This window comes from Protopterus annectens, chromosome 1.part2, assembly GCF_019279795.1.
Source record: "Protopterus annectens isolate FY-2018-M chromosome 1.part2, PAN1.0, whole genome shotgun sequence".
Taxonomy (NCBI): domain Eukaryota; kingdom Metazoa; phylum Chordata; order Ceratodontiformes; family Protopteridae; genus Protopterus; species Protopterus annectens.
Genome location: NC_056727.1, coordinates 319,390,723 through 319,414,319, shown reverse-complemented (window position 1 = coordinate 319,414,319; position 23,597 = coordinate 319,390,723).

Here is a 23,597-nt window from a genome sequence, read left to right as displayed (position 1 = left end):
ATGCAGGGCAGACTTGGCTTCTATAGAAGGTTTGTGGACGAAATATTTATGCTGTGGGATGGTGATGGTGATACTTTCACTCCCTTCCTTATTAAGTTAGGCAATAGAACACAATTCTTGAAATGTACGATGAGGAGCTCCACTTCCACAATTGACTTCCTAGATGTCAGAATTATACAAAAAATCAATAACTAATTTGAAACTGAGATATACAGGAAGGAATGTTATAAGAATTCCTATCTGCATAGACAAAGTATGCACCCCAAACACATCTTTAAAAATGTGGTTAGAGGACAGGGGATGAGGACCTTTGTGAATTTTGAAAGAAAGTTTACAGATATGAAAGATAAGTTCCTGGATAGAGGCTATAGTGCGACTGAAATTAATCAAGCAACAATAGACATCAACAACAGAAGAGAAGTAAATATTTCACCATACTTCTCTAAACAGGAGGCCCACCCTACAGCATCCAAGCACAGAAATGAAACTCTAAGAATACCCATTACATAGTCCAGTAATACTCAATTACTACAACGGATTTGTGATAAGAATTGGAATATCCTGTGTGCAGATGATAAAGTGAAGGGGATTGTGGGATAAAGCCCCAGATATGTATACAAGAATAAGAAGTGTTTGAAAAGGCTATTGTGTGGACCACAAGTTAGTTGTGAACCAGTTAGCCTTGAAGAGGTAATGGATTTTGGCCCATACCTGTGTGGTAAGTGCAGGTTCTGTGATTCTATTGATAGTACAGGTAGGTTCATACATCCTGATACAGGAAAGGTATACATATTTAAACTGAAAGCCCAGTGTAACACAATTAATTTAGTATATCTAACTACCTGTGTATTATGTGGCTGTTTTTATGTTGGGATAATGACACGCAGATTGCATGATTGTATGAGAGAACATCTGTATGACATCTCCAGGAAAATACCCAGACTGTGTGATCGTATGAGAGAACATCTGTATGACATCTCCAGGAAAACAGACACTAATGCCTTGGCGAAGCACACTGTGGCATGTGGTAATGAGCATGAATTTAAGTTCTTAGTGATAGATATGGTTAAATCTAGCATTAGTGGGGGTGAAGTTAAGAATAAGCTAGAAGTAAAGGAACTTGAATGGGTAGTAAGGTTACAAGCCAATGCTAGTAAGGGCATCAATGATAAAATGTGCATTAAACCAATATTAATTGACAGAGGCATTAGATAGTAGCGTTATGATGTTATGTCATTCTTACAGTTAATATGTATTTTATGCACTTTTATCTTTTTATATATCTCTTTATATGTACGTCATTTATAGCTACCTATATAGATATATTATTTTCTTATGCAGCATTAGATAAATGTATGAATTAGGTCGAAGATGTATTTTTATGTTTAGCTTTAGTGTATGGATTTAGTTTTAGATACTATAATCATTTTAATAGTATGTTTTTATATATGCATTATTAGATGCTTGCATTTTATACTATGGTTATACTCTATATCCATTAATTCAGTTATGTGCCTTTAAGTTAATTGGCAGTTTAATTGATTGATTGCTCAACTTCATGGTATATAACTTGTACATTCGATGTAAGTTTTGTCTGATGAAATAGCCTTGAGCTACGAAAGCACTCACTTTGGATTAAATTTATATATGTTTTTAGCAGCCATGGTCTGGAGCCTCCTTTGTTTTTTCTGCAATATAATTATTTACAAATTTCCAGCTAGCTGTGCTGGCATATGTTATACATCCACTGCCCTACTTCTCCTGGCAGAGCTGGCAATACCTCACATTGTCACAACATCTATCAGAGATCTGACATACAATTGGGATAGGGTGCATATTGTGGAGCTGTGAATACTGATATGCCTGAATAAATCTACGTTGATCCATTGAAAGTATGTTTCATCGAAACGTACATCGAACTCACTTTCGCAAAAGTGCATTTTATCAAAAATGCACTTTCGCAAAAAAAAAAAAAAACACATGCACACACACATACACACACACACACACACACACACACACACACACACACACACACACACACACACACACACACCAAAAAACTAAAAAAAAATAAAACAGTACTCACATTTATGCAGAGGGGCAAGCCCCCCTGCACCCTCCATGTGGGGGGGCTGTGCCCCCACACACACCCCTACTTTAATATTCTCACTCCGAGATCGCACTATAGTGGGGAAAAGGGAATATTCCCTTATCCCCGCTGTACCACGATCTAAGCAACAGTTTGCTTAGTTGTACAATCAACAGTACATGTTGCTGTACAACTAAATCTACATGCAAACAACTGTTTGCTTAGTTACCTTTCACGAAAGTGTATTTTCTATAAAATGCACTTTTGCGAATGTGAGTTCGATGATGTACGTTTCAATGAAACATACTTTCGATAATAAGACTAGGACCCACCCGAATATGAGTGTGCTCTCAGCAGAGGGCTCCACCAAAGGTGGGCACAGGTAAAGGCTCGTGGAAAACATTCCAAGAACCAGCCACAATCACAGACAATATCAGAATAATAATAACAGTAATCCCCTGCCTTTGACATAACATATGTGATTTACAGTGATAAGAAATGAGTCTGCACACACACATACTTGAGCAACTCTTATGATACATCCGCACTCTATGAGGGCAACCATGCACACTGTCCTGGCACTGTAACATCTGCTGGAGGTATTAGGAGGGACACTGCCATACCTGTTTGTGACAGTATGTTCAGTACAGGCTATTTGCCTTATGTGCATGGTATATATATATATATATATATATATATATATATATATATATATATATATATATATATATATATATATATATATATATATATATAGCACAATCCACACTGTCATGAATGATATACATGCCATTAATGTTGTCAAACACCCAGCCACTGTGGATGCACAAGCCAGTGTATTTCTTTGTGCCGGTCCCAAGCCTGCCCAGATAAATGTAAATGGGGAGGGTTATGTCAGGAAGGGCATCTGGTGTAAAATGTTTGCCAAATCAAATATGCGAACAACAATACAAATTTCCATATCAGAACGGTCATGGCCCCAGTTAACAACAACCACCACCAGTACTGTTAGCTAACAGGGTGCTGGTGGAAACTGGGCTATTGCTGGCTGAAGGAGCAGGAGAAGAAGTGGGGGAAGGCATGCCTGGAGGAGGGAGGAGAGGAGGAAGTTAGGAGTGTGGAAGTGAGGGTAGGAACTTTGAATGCTGGCAGTATGCTTGTTAAAGGAGAGAGCTAGCTGATATGATGGACAGAAGAAAGGTTGATATATTGTGCATGCCAGAGACCAGATGGAAGGGGAGTAAGGCCAGGTGCATTGAAGTTGGGTTCAAATTGTTCTACCATGGTGTGGATAGGAGGAGAAATGGAGTAGGGGTTATCCTGAAGAACAGTATGTCAGGAGTGTTTTGGAGGTGAAAAGAGTGTCAGACTGAGTGATGTTTATGAAGCTGGAAATTGATGGTGTGATGATGAATGTTGTTAGTGCATATGTTCCATAAGTTGGGTGTGTGATGGATGAGAAAGAAAAATTTTGGAGCAAGTTGGATAAAATGGTGGAGAGTGTACCCAAGGGTGAGAGAGTGGTGATTGGAATGGATTTTAATGGGCATGTTGGTGAAGGGAACAGTGGGGATGAGGAGGTGATGGACAGGTATGATGTTAAGAAGATGAATGCAGAAGGTCAGATGATAGTGGATTTTGTGAAATGTATGCAGATGGCTGTGGTAAATACATATTTTAAGAAGAGGGAGGAGCATAGGGTGACATACAAGAGTGGAGGAAGATGCACACACACACACACACACACAGGTAGATTATATCCTATGCAAGAGGGCCAGTCTGAAGGAGATTGGAGACTGCAAAGTGGTGACAGGGGAAAGCATAGTTAGGCAGCATATTATGATGGTGTTTAGGATGCCATGGGCGATCAAGAAGAAGAGGAAGAGAGTGAGTACAATGCCAAGGATCAAATGGTAGAAGCTGATAAATGATGACTGTAAGGTGGTGTTCAGGGAAGAGTTAAAACAGGCACTGGGTGGCAGTAAAAAGTTACCAGATAGCTGGGCAACCACAGCAGAGGTGGTAAGGGAGACAGCTAGAAAGGTGCTTGGTGTAACATCTGGACAGAGGAAGGAGGACAAGGAGATCTGGTGGTGGAATGAGGAAGTACGGGAGAGTATGCAGAGGAAGAGGTTGGCAAAGAAGAAGTGGGATTGTCAAAGAGATGAAGAAAGTAGTCAGGAGTACAAGGAGATGAGACATATGGTGAAGAGAGAAGTGGTGAAGGCTAAGGATAAGACGTATGAAGAGTTGTATGAAAAGCTGAACACTAAGGAGGGAGAAAAGGACCTGTACTGAATGGCTAGACAGAGAGAGAGAGAGAGACCGAGCTGAGAAAGATGTGCAGCAGGTTAGGGTAATAAAGGATAATGAGGGAAATGTACTCACAAGCAGAAAGAGTGTGTTGAGCAGATGGAAAGAGTACTTTGAGGGGCTGATGAGTGAAGATAATGAGAGAGAGAGAGAGAGAGAGAAAGGTTTGGATAATGTGGGGATAGTGAATCAGGAAACACAATGGATTAGCAAGGAGGAAGTAAGCAGGGCTATGAATAAGATGAAGAATGGAAAGACTGTTGGTCCAGATGACATATCTGTGGAAGCATGGAGGTGTTTAGGAGAGATGGCAGCGGAATTTTTAACCAGATTGTTTAACAAAATTTTGGAAAGTAAAAGGATACCTAAGGAGTGGAGAAGAAGTATATTGGTACAGATTTTTAAGAATAAGGATGATGTGCAGAGCTCTACTAACTACAGAGGGATAAAATTAATTTGCCACAGCATGATGTTATGGGAAAGAGTAGTGGAAGCTAGGTTAAGAAGGGAGGTGATGATTAGTGAGCAACAGTAATGTTTCATACTGGGAAAGAGCACTACAGATGCATTGTTTGCTCTGAGGGTGTTGATGGAGAAGTATAGAGGAGGTCAGAAGGAGTAGCATTGTGTCTTTGTGGACTTAGAAAAAGCATATGACAGGTTGCCTAGAGAGGAGTTGTGGTACTGTATGAGGAAGTCAGGAGAGGCAGAGACCACAGAGTGGTACAGGATATGTGACAGTGGTGAGGTCTCCGGTAGGAGTAATGGATGCGTTCAAGGTGGAGGTGGGATTACATCAAGGATCGGTTTTGAACCCTTTCTTATTTGCAATGGTGATGGATAGGTTGAAAGATGAGATCAGACAGGAATCCCCGTGGACTATGATGTTTGCAGATGACATTGTGATCTGTATTGAGACTAGGAAACAGGTTGAGGAGACCCTGTAAAGCTGGAGATATGCTCTAGAGAGGAGAAGAATGAAGGTCAGCAAGACTAAGGCAGAATATATGTGTGTGAATGAGATGGAGGACAGAGGAATGGTGAAAATGCAGGGAGCAGAGTTGGCAAAGGTGGATGAGTTTAAATACTTGGGATCAACAGTTCAGAGTAATGGTGAGTGTGGAAGAGATGTGAAAAAGAGAATGCAGGCAGGGTGGAGTGGGTGGATAATAGTGTCAGGAGTAATTTGTGACAAACAAGTACCAGTGAGAGTGAAAGGGAAGGTCTATAAGATGGTAGTGAGACCAGCTATGTTATATGGATTGAAGATGGTGACACTACTGAAAAGACAGGAGTCAGAGCTGGAGGTGGCAGAGTTAAAGATGTTCAGATTTACATTGGGTGTGATAATGATGGACAGGATTAGAACTGAGTATATTATAGGGTCAGCTCAGGTTGGATGGTTTGGAGACAAAGCCAGAGAGGTGAGATTGCATTGGATTAGACATGTGCTAAGGAGGGATGCTGGGTATATTGGGAGAAGGATGCTAAGGATGGAGCTGCCAGGTAAGAGGAAAAGAGGAAGGCCTAAGATAAGGTTTATGGATGCGGTGAGAGAGGACATGCAGGTGGTTGGTGTGACAGAGCAAGACGCAGAGGACAAAAAGAAATGGAAACAGATAATTCACTGTGGTGACCCCTATTGGAATCAGCCAAAAGAAAAAGAAGAAGAAGAATTTTGTCAAACACCTATGTATGCAGTGTGTGCATCAGCAGAACAGGTAGCACACATGCATCTGGTGTAACAACTTGATTGGTATTCCTCACTATCAGATAGTCATGTATATTCCACAGAAAACATACCTGGGTATGGCCAATAAGCTGTGTAATAATTCACTGTGATAAAGGTGATATATTTCAGTTACACATCACTGGAAGATTTGTAGGGAGGTACATGAAGAAGGGTGCATTGTACACAGTTACTAGTGTGATGAAGGTTGGGAACCATGAAGGTATTATGGCCTTTGATGTGGATGTTCTTCACATACCCAGGACTTGTGTTGCATTAAAGGGAGTAGTCAGCACTGTGACCCCATGCTGGTGGATGTACACTTACCATCTACCCCAGCACATGGTTCACATATCTATTGGTCTGATTATAGGATGTGATGTCCACATTATACTTGGGTGGTGTGTTTGTTTCCTGAATTAACAAATCCCCCCATGTGCCTTGTCAATGCAGGTGTTGTCATGCCTCTGGCAGAAGTGTTTGTTATGTGTTACTACTGTCTCTATTATACTAATGTCACAGCTGGAGTCAATGATTGACCACAATCTGTAGTCCTTCATGCAGCTATGTGAACACAGCATATGTATGTCATCTGTGATGTCAGTCACTTAACTAATGGACAGTAAGGGCCTAGCAGACAGCCCTGATGTACAGATATGATCACTGGACCCGAGGTACAGGTTACGTCACACATTTCAACATAGTGAGTTGCCATGCATGTGATACACCAGTCTACCCATTTGTTGATATAGCTGTGTATGGCCACATATGACAATGCTGAGTGAATACCTCAGTGTGTATTTGTATCAAACGCCTTGACGTGGTCAAGTTCCACAAGATGATACTGTTGTCATCATGCATGCTCTCAATGACCTATGACAGGACATCTATCAGATGTAACAGACATAATGCAGTAATAACAAGTCAAACAGGTCTGTTGCATTCAGCCAGAATATGACTAATGCACATGTAGAAGAAGTCCATGATCACATGTTGGTCCACCTCACAGTCGAGGAGAGTCAGGATGTGTCTATACATGCAAGCATCAGGTGCTCTCCCCTCTACTGAGATGGATGCGTGTTGATGTACATCCTTGTATCGGAATATAGCCCATGTGGAGGGTATGTTGAAGGTTGTAATTCCATTGTATTGGAAGGTGTATGCACTGAGTCACACCATAGGCAATCTGTGATGTTGTCACAGGCCATTGCTTCCATATGATAGGCCTGAAGGAAAGTAAGACAGTGCATATTGCCTATCCTGATCTGGCATCGGGTTTTGACTCAATCCCCCATGCAGGTATTATTGAGAAATCTTCCCAGCTGAAGATTAAACCTTACATCAGTAGATGGATAACCAACTGGGTTACTGACAGAACACATACTGTGAAAGTTGGTGAATCAACCTGTAGCAGTAGAGCTGTCACCATTGGCAAACACCAGTGATCTGTGCTTGGCCCTTCACTGTTTGGACTCTATTTCCTGACAGTTCAGACCAAAGTATATGGCCAATGCCTTAATAAGTTTGCTGATTCTTGCATATTGGGTGCAATCACTGAGTCCACCAAATATGATAACATAGTACAGGATGAGCTAGCACAGAAAGATGAATGGGGACAAAGGCACACAATCTACAACTAAATGCGGAAATGTGTCTTGTTTTATGTTGTCCATCTGAAAAGTGGAACTCCATGTTAATCACAGCACTGATAACAGTACTGCTGTGCCGACACTTAGTGGTGCCAGCACTGGGAACACATTCAGATAGAAGTATACCTTCGACCACCAAGTGCCCATACTGGCATTGAAAGCCTATGTTGTGCACATCATATGCATGCCATCATATGCAAATCTTAGGATTGTATGACAGCACTGTAGTCAGACCACATTAGACCAATAATAGAGTATAATGCTCCTTTCTGCATGTATCTCACTAGATGCATGCAGCAGCTGGAGAGACCATAGGGCTTTCTCAGTGAGATAACACAGGACCTACAAACCATGCCATGATGTATGCGGATAGAGTTAAAGCCATGTCACTGTAATCTGTCTGGTATAGGATGAGGTGACATCTGCCTGGCCTCCAGGCCAGTGCCTGATCTGGTCGGAGTACTACATATCCAAAAATCTGATACAGCGGATGAGATCTGCAGTGCCTGTTAAGGAGAATATGGTAATAGTGTCCCACATGCTGGTGTCAAATGCTTTCTGCAATGTCAAGCATGAGCTTACAAACAGACACACACACACACACACACACACACACACACACACACACACACACACACACACACACACACACACACACTTGACTGCAGTAAGAAAAGAACCCTTACCTATATAAGTACACAGACTACAGAACTCATTACTTTATGCAAGTGCCACAGCACAAGTCTGAATTGGAGCATGTCAGACAAAATTATATAGCTGATGACATCAGCAGTGTCTGTTGAGGAGAAGATAACAGTGTCCCACATGCTGGAGTAAAATGCTCTCTGTAATGTCAAGCATGAGCTCACACACACACACACACACACACACACACACACACACACACACACACACACACACACACACACACACACACACACACACACACACGCACACACACATGCACACACACGCACACACACGTACACACACACACACACACACACAGACACACACACACACACACACACACAGAGTTGACTGTAGTGAGAATAGAACTTCTACCTAAGTACATATACTACAGAACACAGTACTTTACATAAGTTCCACATCACAATTCTGATGTTTGTGAGACTGCAGGTGAACTTTTAGTAGATGACATGGGGGATAGGATGTTGGGTGGACTGCCTGAAATGGCATCTGCAAGAATCAAAATGCTGTCATTTCATGGTATTGGAGTAGTAACTGTGTGATACACACTTCTGCTCTTCTGTCTAGAAACACGTACACACATGCCCAGTTGACTGCAGTAAGAACAAAACCCCTATCTATCTAATTACGGACTACAGAGCACAGTACTTTACACAAGTTCCATGGCACAACTATGACTTTTCTAAGACTGCAGGCAAACTTATAGTATATGACATCAGCAGGCCATGTGGGGGACAGGATGTTGGATGGGCTGCATGAAATGGATGTGGCGGCATCTGCAAGAATCAAAATTCTGTCAAACCATGGTAACGAAGATATAACTGTGGGAGACACACTTCTGCTCTGCTGTCTAGAGACACACAGACATATGCCCAGTTGATTCTAATGAGAAAAGAACCCACCCCATCTAAGTACACAAACTACAGAGCACAGTACTTTATGCAAGTGCTACAGAACAAGTCTGACTTTTCTAAGAGAGCGGGTAAACTTATAGTAGATGACATCAGCAAGCTATGTGGGAGACAAAATGTTGGGAGACCTGCATAGGCTTATAGCTTTATATGTTCACAGGAGGGTACTAGCCTAATGACCCTATGGTGTTTAGAAGCCTAAATGTGCACAAACACAAGCATCCTTACTGAGTCTAGTTGGATGGTCGTTGTTAGCAAACCTATTTTGTGAGTAGCACCAACTGCCATTTCCATGAAGGCCATAGATGCTTTACAATCACCCAACTAGTAGTCAAGGTTGCGCTTGAACTGGGTCTTTGAGAAGTACTGCTTCCCATGCAGTGGGGCCTATTACAGAGGATTGTGAGTCTTTGAGGGATATATCTGTCTCTTCAGCATGTTCTGCTTATGTCACAGTCTAGGTTGAGAACCATGGGCCAAGTTATTCTTGTCCCGTTTGATTTACAGATTTCAAGCATTTCCAGTAGGGCAGGGTCTGAAACTGTCCTGTAAGGGCAGGCATAGGTCACCTCTCATCACCCTGCATGATTCTGCATAGAGTGACAGATCTTTCAGTCTTTCCATGTATGTCATGTTTGGAGGACCTAGATTGTCATGGACACAATCCTACATTTTCTCCAATTGCTGCAGGTGTCTGGTGAGGTACAGACAGAAGGGAGCATTGTACTCAGTTATTGGTCTGATAGGGGTAGAGTACAGCAGAGGTATGACCACCCTGGTCTTGGATGTGATGTTCATACGTATGTGCGCAATGCAGAATGTATGTTACACCACTATGGACACATAGTGATGAAACTGTAGATTGCTATAGACATGCATTCCGAAGTCTCACAACACTGCGTTTGAGCTTAGAGGGGTGCTATCTATTTCATAATTAGCAGGGGTACTTCATTGCCAAAAGGGACAATGAGCCATCATATGCTTTAAGGTTCAGTCCATGGGTTTGGCACCAATCATTTGTGTGTGGCAGCCCCTTGCATAATATGTTACCATCATTAGGGGGACTCTGTTACAAGTCATCTGCAAACTTGGTAAACCACAAGCCATCTACCATTGCCTGCTCTTCAGGGAAGTAGTTTGCAAATGTTTGAGGGCCTACCACAGATCCTTGTGGTATTCTAATTGTAAGTGGGTAGTGGTGGAGGTGCAGTCCCCAACCTTGAGAGTGTGTGTTATGTCAGTGAGCCTTGCCTAACCCTCTACTACTGTATGGCTTAATTCACATATGGGAGATCTTCACTATGACACATGAGTGGGGGACAGTGTCAAAGGCCTTGGATAACTCAACATAGGTGTTATGTCCTGTTATCCCTTATCCAGGTTTTTGGGGTCAGTACCCAAGAAGTCCACAAGGGTAAATAAGCAAGATCTATCCTTGACAAAAACAAAATGGGTATGGTCAAGTGTGTTGAAGGTCACCTAAGTCCCTGTAGATATGGTCCATGCTGATTCCTTTTCTTTCCTAGCCTTGAAGATAAGGCTTAATAGCAGTATGGGTCAATAGTTCTAGTGCTGTGTGTTACCAGACTGATGTGCATTGCATAACATACAACATTCACATTCAGTTTGTAACATTTCCACATGAAATTTCATTTCATTCACAGGAAATGGATAGTAAACAGCAGTAATACAGCATATTATTTACATTTCCATAGAATGGTGAGCAGCAGGTTTGTGCAGTAGTTAGCAAAATATATACACATGCAAGATACATATGTCTGTGAGTAGCTAAGCAGTGTGCAACCATGAACCACACTGCTAAAGTCTGACAGTAAGTATTGAGTCTTTGAAATACACCTGTAGCTTAACTGATTCTGTAGCAACATGTGTTAATGCATTGACACATTCCTTTTTTTGCGCCAGATGGTACTGGGTTTGAATACAGGTGCATGTCATACCTTAAACTACTTTTCAGTACAAAATGATAATGCAATGACATGAATTGTTTATGCAAGACATGTTGTTGTGTGTTGGCATAATGCAGCAGTGTTAAACAGCATTGCACAGGATTATCCACACCTGTTTGCCACTGCTTACAGTTGGAGCCCAATGCTCCTGTCCATGTAAACATGGAGCCCAAAAAGTGAAAAGATCCATTGCTTCTCCTGCAATGTATGTGTGGTGTGTATGATTCTATTTTTTGACTAGATTAAAGGTGTGAACATTTGGTAGATAGGAAAGTGGTGAAATGGGGATCAAGCAGAATGAAGAACAAAGGGAAAGCAGTGCAGGAATGTGCAGGAGGGAGGTAGCAAAAAAAAATAGCTCTTCATTTCTTTAACCATGTAAACTGAATATATGTGCAAAATATTAACTGAATTTGAACTATCCCCTCCAGAGAGAGGGGTGTCCACAACACAGTAATGTTGTATAGCCAATTGGAATGAATCAAGTGCATAAAGAGGACATATGTGTGAAATGGAGAGCTATGTATGGGATTTTTTTGTGGGACAGGTGGCCATTTATTTTTTATTTCAGAGAGATAGGAATGTTGGGGAAGGGACATAGGTATATCTGAGTCACGTAAGTTAGTAGGTGAGGAAACAATTCTAGACAAACAAGACAAGCAAGAGAAGAGACAGGGATGGTGATGGACACAAAAGGTTGGAGGACACCATGATTGGGGTGAGGATGGCAACATCCCGAATCCATGGTCATCAAGCTGGGTGACAGTGAGAATCAAGTCTTCACCCACTGGACTGTCATTATTGTCACTGCACTCTGCCATTGGCTGGAGTAATTGACATTTCCTTCTCCTTTTCCTAGCATTGTGCAAAATGAAGGACAGCAGCCTCTCTGGCCAGTATAGGCATGCTCCAACCTTATGCACCATCCCTGGCAACTCAGTGCAGGTGATAAAGTCCTGACCTCTGCCACTGCTCCCCAAAGGTACCACTGGACCAGCCTCTGGGGTAGGACTATCTAAGGGGGCAGGTAATGCAGAAGCAGCAGAGTTGGTGCTGCCAGGTTGACTCCCAGACATGCTGTGCATTGGTGCTGGAGCCAGTGGAGGGGGGCAGGTGGATCCTGTGGGCCAGGCCTATTCAGCTGTGCTGTGGAGCATTTAGTGATGTGCCACATGTGGATGACATGGACACATTTTGAGGACACATACATTTAAAAAATAAAATAAAATAAAAGTAAAATAAAAATTCATTTTACAGTAAAATAAAGATAAAAAAACAAAATATTCATAAAATAAAATAAAAAATAAATAATATGAAATAAAATAAAAGTAAAATAAAATAAAGAAATAAAGGTTGGGGTGAGAGAAAAAAGAGATAAGATTAGTACCTTCATATCTCACATACAATGCATTAATACAATTATTTGAGTCTATTGTCTAAACACTTACATTTAAGACTACCACCTCCTAACAAATGCACATTATACTACAGATTGCAGCAAGTAATCCTTGACATGTGCATATATTGCTCATATGCGTGTTCTAGTTATACAGATTACAGTAGGGAATTTGTGCCTCTGATGTAGAGGTTTTAATGTAATTTCAATATTATTGAAGAATTAACAGTGTTGTATAGTTCGGAAGTGGAGAATATTTGAGCACACAACCTCTGACTGAAGTCTAATATTGTACTCTTGGGTTTTGCTATAGACTAATACATGCACACTTGCTTCTACAGTTGATATAGGCATGTTCACAGGGATACAACTGTATAAAATACCAAAAAAGCTATCTTTAACTTTTAATGCTACAATAACAGTACTCTTCTGCTGCATACATACCACATGCTTCCTTCTTCCTCACCAACCTAGCCCCATGGGTTTGGACATTGCGCTCATAGTCACTAGCAGCTGTGGAGAAAACAGAACAGAACAATATTATGAATACCAGTCTTGCCTATATTCAGCTTTCTTACAATTACTCTCTGTAGATGATATTACACAGATTTAGGATGTCCTCAGTCCTAAATTCCTCAATCCAATGGTTGGGGGTATCCCTCTTCCTCCTCTGTAGGTCATTATAATGATGCCTACATTGGTCTCCAGTGTGATGGATACTGGTGGCACTGGATACAGTTCTGGCTAAACTATCCCAAGCCTCTGACTTATAGTGGGAGCCAGAATAGTCCCCGTGCAGAAGCCTGTCACTGTGGTTCTTAACTAGGAGTCCAATAAAAATCTTGGACTCCTGGACACTCCACCTCTGTGTCTTAAACCTGGCACCTTCCCCACAAATGCCTAAAATGACTACCATGGATCTAGAGCAATGAAGACTGATGCTTTCCCACCAATTCTAGTTATTGCCTTTACTAGTAATGTGCATACTGTTTGAAACTGTTAGCCCTTTGCTTATCATCTCACAAACAAGTTACTCAGCAGTGTGCACCCTTGAGCAATGTGTTTCCTCGATGGTAAGTGGAAAGCAGCAGTGAGGCATTACATAACTGCAATTACAATTACAACATTATTGGATGTCCAGCAGTTGTGTATGTGTGTTAGGCAAATGTGAAGGCGATGCCTGTCCAGACAGCAGAATTATACTTACAGGAATATAGTACACAGTATACCCATAGTCCTACATCGGATAATAAATGTGATAATATATGCAGAAATAAATAAATAACTGACACGGTACTATTGTCTCAAACCTCACATGTATAATTAATATCAGCTCCACCATCTCAAGTGTTAAAAGTGAGAATGACTATAATGGGAAGTGGAACAGCAGCAAAAGTGGATGGAATATCCTGTATTCAACCTCAGAACCATTTGTATGGCAGTCCTACACTTACACCTGTTGCCACTAGACAGTTGAAATAGCATTTGTCTATCTTTTAGTTCATTGCTATTAACTGCAATTCCACAACAGTGAAAAAAAGGTTACACAGCCTGTACTGGAACCCAGGACCATGCATATTCTAGCCTACACGTTTACCTGCTGCCAAAGAAGTAGTTACATGACATTCCCTATTTTACTAACCATTCTTAAGGTCTCGCTGTTAACCACCACACGATGTCGCATAACAGGTTTGCATGATGCCCAATGGCATTAACTGAATGTATCCAGTTTCTATTTTTGGCTGCCTGGGTGCTGTCTGCTCCCTGAAGGGTCCAGTTGTCCAGTTTGTGCACTGCCATGTTTTGCTCAAACAAGAAAAGCATAGCCAAACTCTGCATTCATTTCCTCTGTTCCAATGATTGAGCTAAGTGCCGCATCACATATACACCGCCCTCCCCAAAAAATATTAGACAAAGACAGAAAAGGAGAAGAAGGGGCAAGTAGTTGAAATGAGGAAAATCAATGTATAATATATACACACACAATAAGATGATGGCTCACATCAGGCATGTCTACACAGATTTGGATTTGAACTCTCACTCCAATGCATCTTCAGAACACAGGATGGGTGTCTTATCCCTCTTTGCCACACAAACAGCTTTGCAGCAAAGAACTGAACTCAGTCCACACACAACCAACTGCAGCAGCATCTACAGTGATAAACAATACAAGTGTTATTTAGTTTTGTTTTCAGTGCACCTAGTGATCACACAGCCTGTCATGATTACATTCTGTGTTTGCTGGCCATTCTTCATTAATCTGACCAATAATCTGAGACATCCAGTGTGCAAACCATTACATATCATTATCCTTAAAATGTGTAAGGATATTAAGTGGAAATAATATAATATGCAGTTTCCGACAAATGAAGGCAGGTTGGATGTTAAGGAGCACAACCTGTGAACTGTCTGATGCTTACTTACATTTCCAACCTTACATCTAAAACTTTGTAGATATAACCTGACACACCCAGTGAAGGTAAGATAGCCTGCAGTTCTGTTCTATCTTCCTTCTCCCAACCACTAATCATTCACAGTTGCAATTCATTAAAACCCAACACTGAGGGAGTAACTGCACTAAGTTTACATCCCCTACATGGATCCAAGAATTTGGGATTCAGAAATTCTAATGAGTTCACACCTCATCTGCATCTTCACTGTGCTAACAGCCCTGAATCTATACCATATAAAAAGGCAATCATGTACGTAGGCAAACTGATGGTGAGGAGACTTGTTTATGGTGAAATGACTGCACATAACCTATTTCTTCAGGATATATCTGTGCAGAGGAGTATTGAACTTCAGAAGATATGCTTCCATTTTGTGAGCTACATACTGCATATGCTGGAATGTGTTTAAGAAAAATCTAAAGCAAAGACTTTACACTTTTATCTGCGTGCATTAGTTAGAAGCTTACTGGTGGCATGGCCATGTTTGTAAAGCCATTTCAGTGCTATACATGATTGCCAATACATGAAAATGAAATGCTGAATGATAAAGATGCACGGATGTTTCATGGAGAGCTCTTTTAATAGCACGTTTAGCATTTCAAAGATGGTTTGTTAGCAAAATGTGTCATTTTCCTCTTCTTTTGGGGGGTGGAGCAAAGGTGAGTTACTGTTGTGGCACAAACAATGGTACATTGTTATTTTGGGGGGAGCAGAGGTGAGTTAATGTTATGGTACAAACAAGGCATTGTTGCTCCTGTTGCTCTCTTTGTTTTGCATCCAGCCTGTTGTTCATATTTCAGATCTCTACACTATTTTATGTTTCTTCAGTGGATAATACTGACTGGCTACCTCTTCTGTTTGATCTGGTAACAGTTATTTTGTAGTTATGTGAAACATATGTGTATAATTCTCCTTTTCTCTTTTAGGGCACCTAGGAGTAGGCCACACAGATGTGTCAATGCTTGGAGACCCCCCCTTTGCCAGTGCTGAGAACCAGGTGATAGTGGATGCTTTTAGGTAACATGGTGCTTTTCTTATGGAAAGGGGATAGGGCGATATGGCATGTAAGATGCAAATAGGACACCATACAGCTGATAATGGGAATGCCATTGGTGGCCACAGCAGGACATATGAGCAGGTGTGCCACAGAGCCACTGACATAATCACATCTGCATGGAGAACAGCAGTTGCAGTGGGCCATGACAAGATGGTTAGTGGGAGAGGGCCTACTAGGGAGCCATTACTAATACCCAATAAAGAGTTCCTGGTCAATATCAGGGGTCCAGGCAGCTCCCAGGGGAGTGCAGTACAGCTTGTGTGGGATGTTGGAGCAGCAGTTTCAGAGACAGCAAGCACATCCCAGGAGGAGCTTCCAGGTAGGCTTTGGTATCTTAAGAGTTGAATACTGTTGTATAGTAAAACAATTGAAATCAATAGGTGACTTCTGTGTCACGTGCCTTTTTTGGGGAGGGATTGAAGATTTCTACAGTTATTAGCTTAGGATGGAGTTGTCAGCCACGTTCTTGTTGAAAGTATAGCTTATGGACATATAAAGGGGTAAAATGTGTTACTTTTAATTGGGATGATGCTGCCCTTGCCTCTTGCTAAACTTTTTCCAGGACAATCCTGATTGCAGAGGAGTATGTCATCTGCAGATGTTAAGCCAAACATTTTTATGTCAGTACTGCTGAGTAATTTAATGAAATATTTAGTTGATGTCAGGCCTGTTGCATGTGTTGCTGTACTGTCTGTAATAGTGGCAGCAGTGTTACTTTGTTAGCATATATTGGACTATAGTAGTGTAGGTATAAATTTTTTCCTGTGCTTATTGCTTTTTATCACATGTGGTCATAACAGTGGGAATGTGGGCCCTCTGCCACCTGATGTCAAGTTCATCAGCAGACTCTGATGATGATGGTGGTGAAACTGAGGCACATTTGGTGGCTGCAGATGTTGAATCTGACACTGAGTTTGACAACATACAGCCATGTCTGCAATGACATCAGACACAGCCAATAAGCCTACACCCACCCATTCCAGTGAGCCCATAGATATTGGACAGGTGGAGGATGAGGCCATTGATTAGGGAAGTGTGGCTACTGTTTCTTCAGTGCCTGTTGACTCTGGCCATAGCCAAAGCGTGGGTGAGGTGTCAGGCAGGAGGGTTAATAGGGGTGCTCTGACGGGGCCTATTGTACCTCCTCCACCTGGTGCAGGTTTCTTTTCCTGTGCCACTCAATGTATGTTTAGAGCCATCATGGAGGCACAGGCATAGTCTCATAGGTGCTCTACACAAATGCTCAAGGTTATAGATGTGGCACTGTCTGGCATGAGTGACTGCCTCTACTGTTTGCCGAGTGGATTGGATGAATGACACATGGGAATGAGGGATGTCCATGATGGACAGAGGGGTTTCTGTCATGGAACGAAGGCTGTCTGTGATGAAACATCTGCTGCAAGGAGAATGGCATCCTCGTGGGCATAGGACAGCCAGATCATCTGCTGTCAGCCAACGTAGCCATGCTGGATCATGATCCCATAGTGACATCCTTTCCACTGCTCCATCAGTGAGTGTGCTGTCCACACCCAGACATGATATGCCATAGGGTAATGGCCCTGGGCATCCCCATGAAGGGAGCTTGTCCAGTAGACATCAGTCACATTCAGGTTGCAGCAGTGGGTGTGGATGAGCCAGTGCAACTCCTGGTAGAGCCAGTTCTCGTGGTTGTGATAACAATGTTGAACTGCCACCTCTACCATACATGGCTCACACCTGTCTGATATATCAAGATGAAGAGTCAACACAGAGCTTGGCTGTGTTCATAAAGACTTTAACATACCAATTTCACCTGGAGGACTCCTACAGACACACACACACACACACACACACACACACACACACACACACATACACACACACACACACACACACACACACACACACACACACACACACACACGCGCGTACTCATTTTGTCTCACTGGCCATTTGTTGGTTTATCCAAACATCTGCTTCATTCTCTTTCATACTCACTGACCCTTTGTGTCAGCCTGGCTTTCTGCCCCACCATACCCATGCAAGTGATGATAACTGTGCCATACACTTGTTTCTGTCTTTTGGATTCAGGGATATATAGCTCTGTGTCTGATTACCAGGGTGCATAGCTAACTTAGTGTGCAGTATATCTGCATTTGTGGTGTTGAACTGGTGATTGTACCTTTGACTTAAATTGGCCTTGGAATGTTAGACAGTTGACAGCATCAAATTATCCCAGCTTTATAGTGAATGATCTTATGAGGGCTGGGAAGTCAGAAACTGCAAGGTGTATCATTACTTTCTAACTTCTCTCTTTAATGATTTTCCAGTACAAACATATGGTCTAAACTGAGGGCATGCAGTGATCATCAGTAATTCTGAGAAGTATGGCTGTGTGAATCTTTGATGCCTGAGGCCTACTACTTAGTAATGGACACATACAAGTCACATAAGTCTCTGCTGTCACATGTTAAGGTAATTTCTATACAAATCTCCCAGCTTTCACTTGCTTACCTAACTAAGTAATGAAATACAAGGCTATGCCACACATTCATATTGTTAAACCATACACTCCAGGTTCAGAGCTTACCTGGTAAATGCAGCAATTGCCATAGGTTTAGTTCAGGGCTGACTCTGTCTTATGCAAGCAATACACAGCCAATACATGAGAAGGTAAAGGTTGTGTGAGTGGCCTGACATCAATGTTGCTTTATGTATGTGGATATGATGAAGGTTCTAGGCCCATAGGTGGTGATTGAGTATACTAAGCATTGTCTCTTAGCCAATGCAAGGGTATACTGAGCATGCCTATGTCTGCCTACACCCACAGCAGTTGGTGGTTCCCCCTCTGACTCCTCATCTGTCTGTGGCTGTGGTGATCGTGGCATTGGTGGTGGGATTTGTGCCCCTTCCCTTTGCTGATCCTGCTGAGGCTGTTTCATCAGGATGATGTTGTGTAGCATGACACATACTGTGTATATTTCTGTATGTTTCCATTGATTGTACTGCAAAGCTCCCCCAGATATATCTAGGCACCAGAATCATGACTTCAGCAACCCAAACACATGCTCTGTGTGATATTTCTGGTTTGAGCATGTGACTCATTATGGCATTCTTCCAAGGGTGTGTGTACATTTCTGATGGGTGCCATCAGCCACAGTTTCAGTGCATAGCCTGCATCCCCCAGTAAATACCCATGTGGGATATATACCCCTAGCAAACATATGGTACAGCTGGAAAGTGCACCAGATATGTGAGTCATTGTAACTGCCAGGGTTGCCAGCACACATGTTCAAGCTGATTCCCTTGGTATTACAATTGACTTGGCAGTTCATAGAGTGGTATCCCTTTCTGTTAACGTACAGCCTACCCTGTTCATCAGGTGATGCCTTCATTTCTATATGTGTACTTCAGGATTGTGTGCTACATGGTAGAATTCCTGCATATTTCTGGCCCTCTCCTCAGAACTATGGGGAAAATATATGTGGTAACTGGCATGTTGGAGCATAGCATTCAGGAACTGGTGGAGGATCCTGGATGCTTATGCCTGTGACATACCAAGCATAACCCCTATTGGCCTCTGAAAGGTGCCTGTAGCAAAGATTCTAAGGGCTACACATTCCTTTGTCTCCACTGGGATGGGTTCCCCTTGGATGACTCTGGTTCTGAGTTGTGGATGGCAGAGTTGGCAGAGATCCTGTAGTGTGTCCCTGTCCACCCTGTAGTGCTCTACAATTTCCACATCATGTAGGTTGTGAAAAGTTAAATGAGGCCTGAAAACTCTTCTCCTTTTTGACTTAAGCTATTGGCAGCAACAGCAGCACTGGCTTCAGCCCGTAACACATACAAATAAATTAAAGCAGCAGCCCTTAACATTCTGTCCATGTAGAGTCCTTTCTGTGGCTGTATTCCAAAGTTTTTGGAATTTGCAGGAAAAAACAATACAGACTCTACATGGATACTTTATTGCTTGTTGAATAGTTCCACCATGTTGGATTGGTTAAGAACCAGGAAAACCAGTGGATAAAGGCTAGTAAAAACAAACATACACAGTCAAAAACATAAAACAAAGGACCAGTCAACTCAGCCAAAGGTGAATAAAAACTCCTTTATTCCAATGTGTAAAAAGTGGTCAGTGCTTTTTTCATATATTATGCTTCATCAGACCATACAAATACAAAGAATCTCCAGCTTTAAATAGTTAAAACAATAAAACAATTAACAAATCACAATTCATTAACTAATCAAAGAAAATGTTCAATGCGTGAGGGGCCATGCCTTCAGCAAAGGTTTAAGCGGCACCATAGTATTCAAACTAGAGCCTTTATCTGCCTGCATAGCAACAATCCATTTAGTTTCAATTAACTATGTCTTGTTAATCAAATCCCCTCCCCTAAAATCTTCCCCTATCTTCTGTAAAGAAATAAATTTAAAAGGATGAATAACCTCCGTGTTCAAAGCGCAATGTCTGGCTAAGCATTTGAATCATTATTTTTTCTGTATATCATATAATGCTGTAGTATTTGTTCTCTAAAAGTATGACTGGTTTTGCCAGTATAAAGGGACATATAAACTGTGCACTTAGCAAGGTAAACTAAATTCATGCTATCAGACGCAGCAGAAACCTTCAACTGATATATACCAGCATCAGGATGAACAGCGTCTTCTCTTGGTTCTAATAACATACACACCTTGCAAGAGCCACATGGATGTGTCCCTACAAACTGCATCTCATTACTAATATGTTTTTTCAAGAGGGAGAGTGGAGACGGAGGTTATTCATTCTTTTAAATTTATTTGTTTACAGAAGACAGAGGAAGATTTTAGGGGAGGGGATTTGATTAACAAGACAGAGTTAATTGAAATCCTACAGAAAGCCCTCACTGAGACCAATGACTGGTGTCGCAAACATGGCCTTAAGCTTAATGCCAAAAAATGTTTTGTTATCCCCTTTGGGAAAAACTCAAATCCTACTAATTACCACATTGATGGGAGCCCACTGAACACTGAAGGTGCTATAACAAATCTGGGGAAACAGGTTGACAGACCTCTCCTTCGACCACCACATTGCCACTGTGGTCAGAGAGTCCTTCTATATGACACATCTCATTACAAAGGGTTTTTCATCTAAGAAGAAAGAAATCATCATAGGTTCATAGGTGTGTACTAGGCTAATAGCCCTGGAGCCTTTACAAGCCTAGCCCATAGGATTACCCTGGCATCATGCCACCTGACCTTGGTTCCCAGTACCTCTGTTGAGTAGAGCCACAGGAGTGATCCCCGGGGTGAATTTTCTATTTCCCATCCACTCATCAAGATTCCTCTTAAAGAGGGCCAGTGAGGTGCTCTGCTTGATATGTATGGGAAATCTATTCCATAGCATGGGCAGTCTCTGGGTAATGAACCTGTCCCTCCAACGTGTTCTGTTGATTGTGGTAACGAGACTGAGGTCTCTGGAGCATATGGTGTGGAGGGATTGGGATTTCTTAGATATAGCATTTCTAACAGAGCTGGGTCAGACATTGCTTTGTAAGTCAAGCAGAGATCACCTCTAAGTAGACAATATGAGGCAGAGAATAGTTGTAGTTTTTTTGAGTCTGTCCATGTAGGACATGTGTTTAATGCCTAAGATCATCTAAATGAGGTACTTTTGTGGCCTTTCCAGCTGTTGCATGTGTCTAGTGAGGTACATGCCAAATGGGGCATTATACTCAATGATTGGCCTAATGAGGGAAGATTTTGTAATTTATAATGTATTAGAAGTGAGAACATTGCCTCAGAGGCAGTTACAGTTGCGAACAGTACACTAACAGCTAGATACAGCATCTAACATATTCAGCTCTGGCAAGAGGAAACTTAAACACCACCTCATTCTAACTAATGTCCTGTCAACCCCCTTCCCAAACAGCCATAGCCATTGAATGCCTCCCTCGTCTGCCCTATCTCCATCTTACTTCCTTGAAAAATTACTTAAAAAACTAGTCCACAACCAGTTGTCCACTTGCATCAAACAGTACCATCTCCTCAATTTTTAACAGCATAGATTCTGGGCTGGCTAGACCACAATGACAGCACCACAACCATTTACAGATGAAATCCTTCTCAGCATGGATAATGGAAATCTTTCAGGAGCTTTCTTCATTGACCTTACCAAAGTGTTTGATCTTATTAAACACCTCCTTCAACTTCATTTCCCACAAGAAACTGGAATTGATTCTAGCACTGTCACTTGGTTCCAAGATTTCTTAACAAGTAGGTATTTCAGAGTCAAAACTGGCTCACCCCTGTCACCTCCAACAATCCTTACCAAAGGAGTGCCCAGAGCTCCATACTTTCTCCACGATTGCTTTCAGTCTTTATTAACACATATATTCTGACCTCCAATAACCTCAGAAAATGGTGTTAAAAGAATGGAAGAAAAAAATTCAGAAGTGCTCCACAATGACAGCAATTTTATTAAAAGCGAAACAATATATATATATTTATATATAAATATATATATATATATATATATATATATATATATATATATATATACACACACACACACACACACACACACACACACACACACACACACACACACATATAGTGTTTTTGTCTACATGCAAGTAATTGGACTTCATCATGAACTGAATTTTCACCCTCTTCCACATGCATTTATACTAATGCCTATAAATTACAAAAAACACTCTCAAAGTGATATTGCATAATAAACTATTTGACAAGTTTCGCCATACTGGAAAATTGTTATTGAGTAAAAATCAAAAACAAAGTGTTAAAAATATTAGATTACATATGTTACAAATATAGAATAGTTAGATGAAAAGAGGAATAAATTAAACATATATCTAATTTACTCATTAAAATGAATTTAAGATCAGGATGCACTTTCAGATGGGAATTTTAGAAAGCGGAAATGAAGTATTCTCTTAAAATTCATAGTGAACTTAATAATGGACATCTAGATAGCGAAATCACAGTGTCAATACAACTGAAGGAGAAAATAAAAGCAATTTTTAATGAGTTGTCTTCAAGTACTGAAGTTGTTGATAATCAGGATATAGTAGATGCTCATGCTTGGCAGGTATGTTGATTGCTACTTTAGTGAAAATATTTACTGGGCTTGTAAGACTGCCTTATGAACAGTTGTGCCCAACAATTCTATAAGACTGATTTAAATAGTTTACTGTTTATACTAAAGATATAACAAAGGCATCCCCTTTTAATCACCATGCTGGATTTTGATGATTGTTTTCCCATCTGCATAATGTTCCGTAACTTGAAAGGGTGTGACAAGGATCTTACACAATTGGTCACCTCTTCAGATGATAATATTGTGA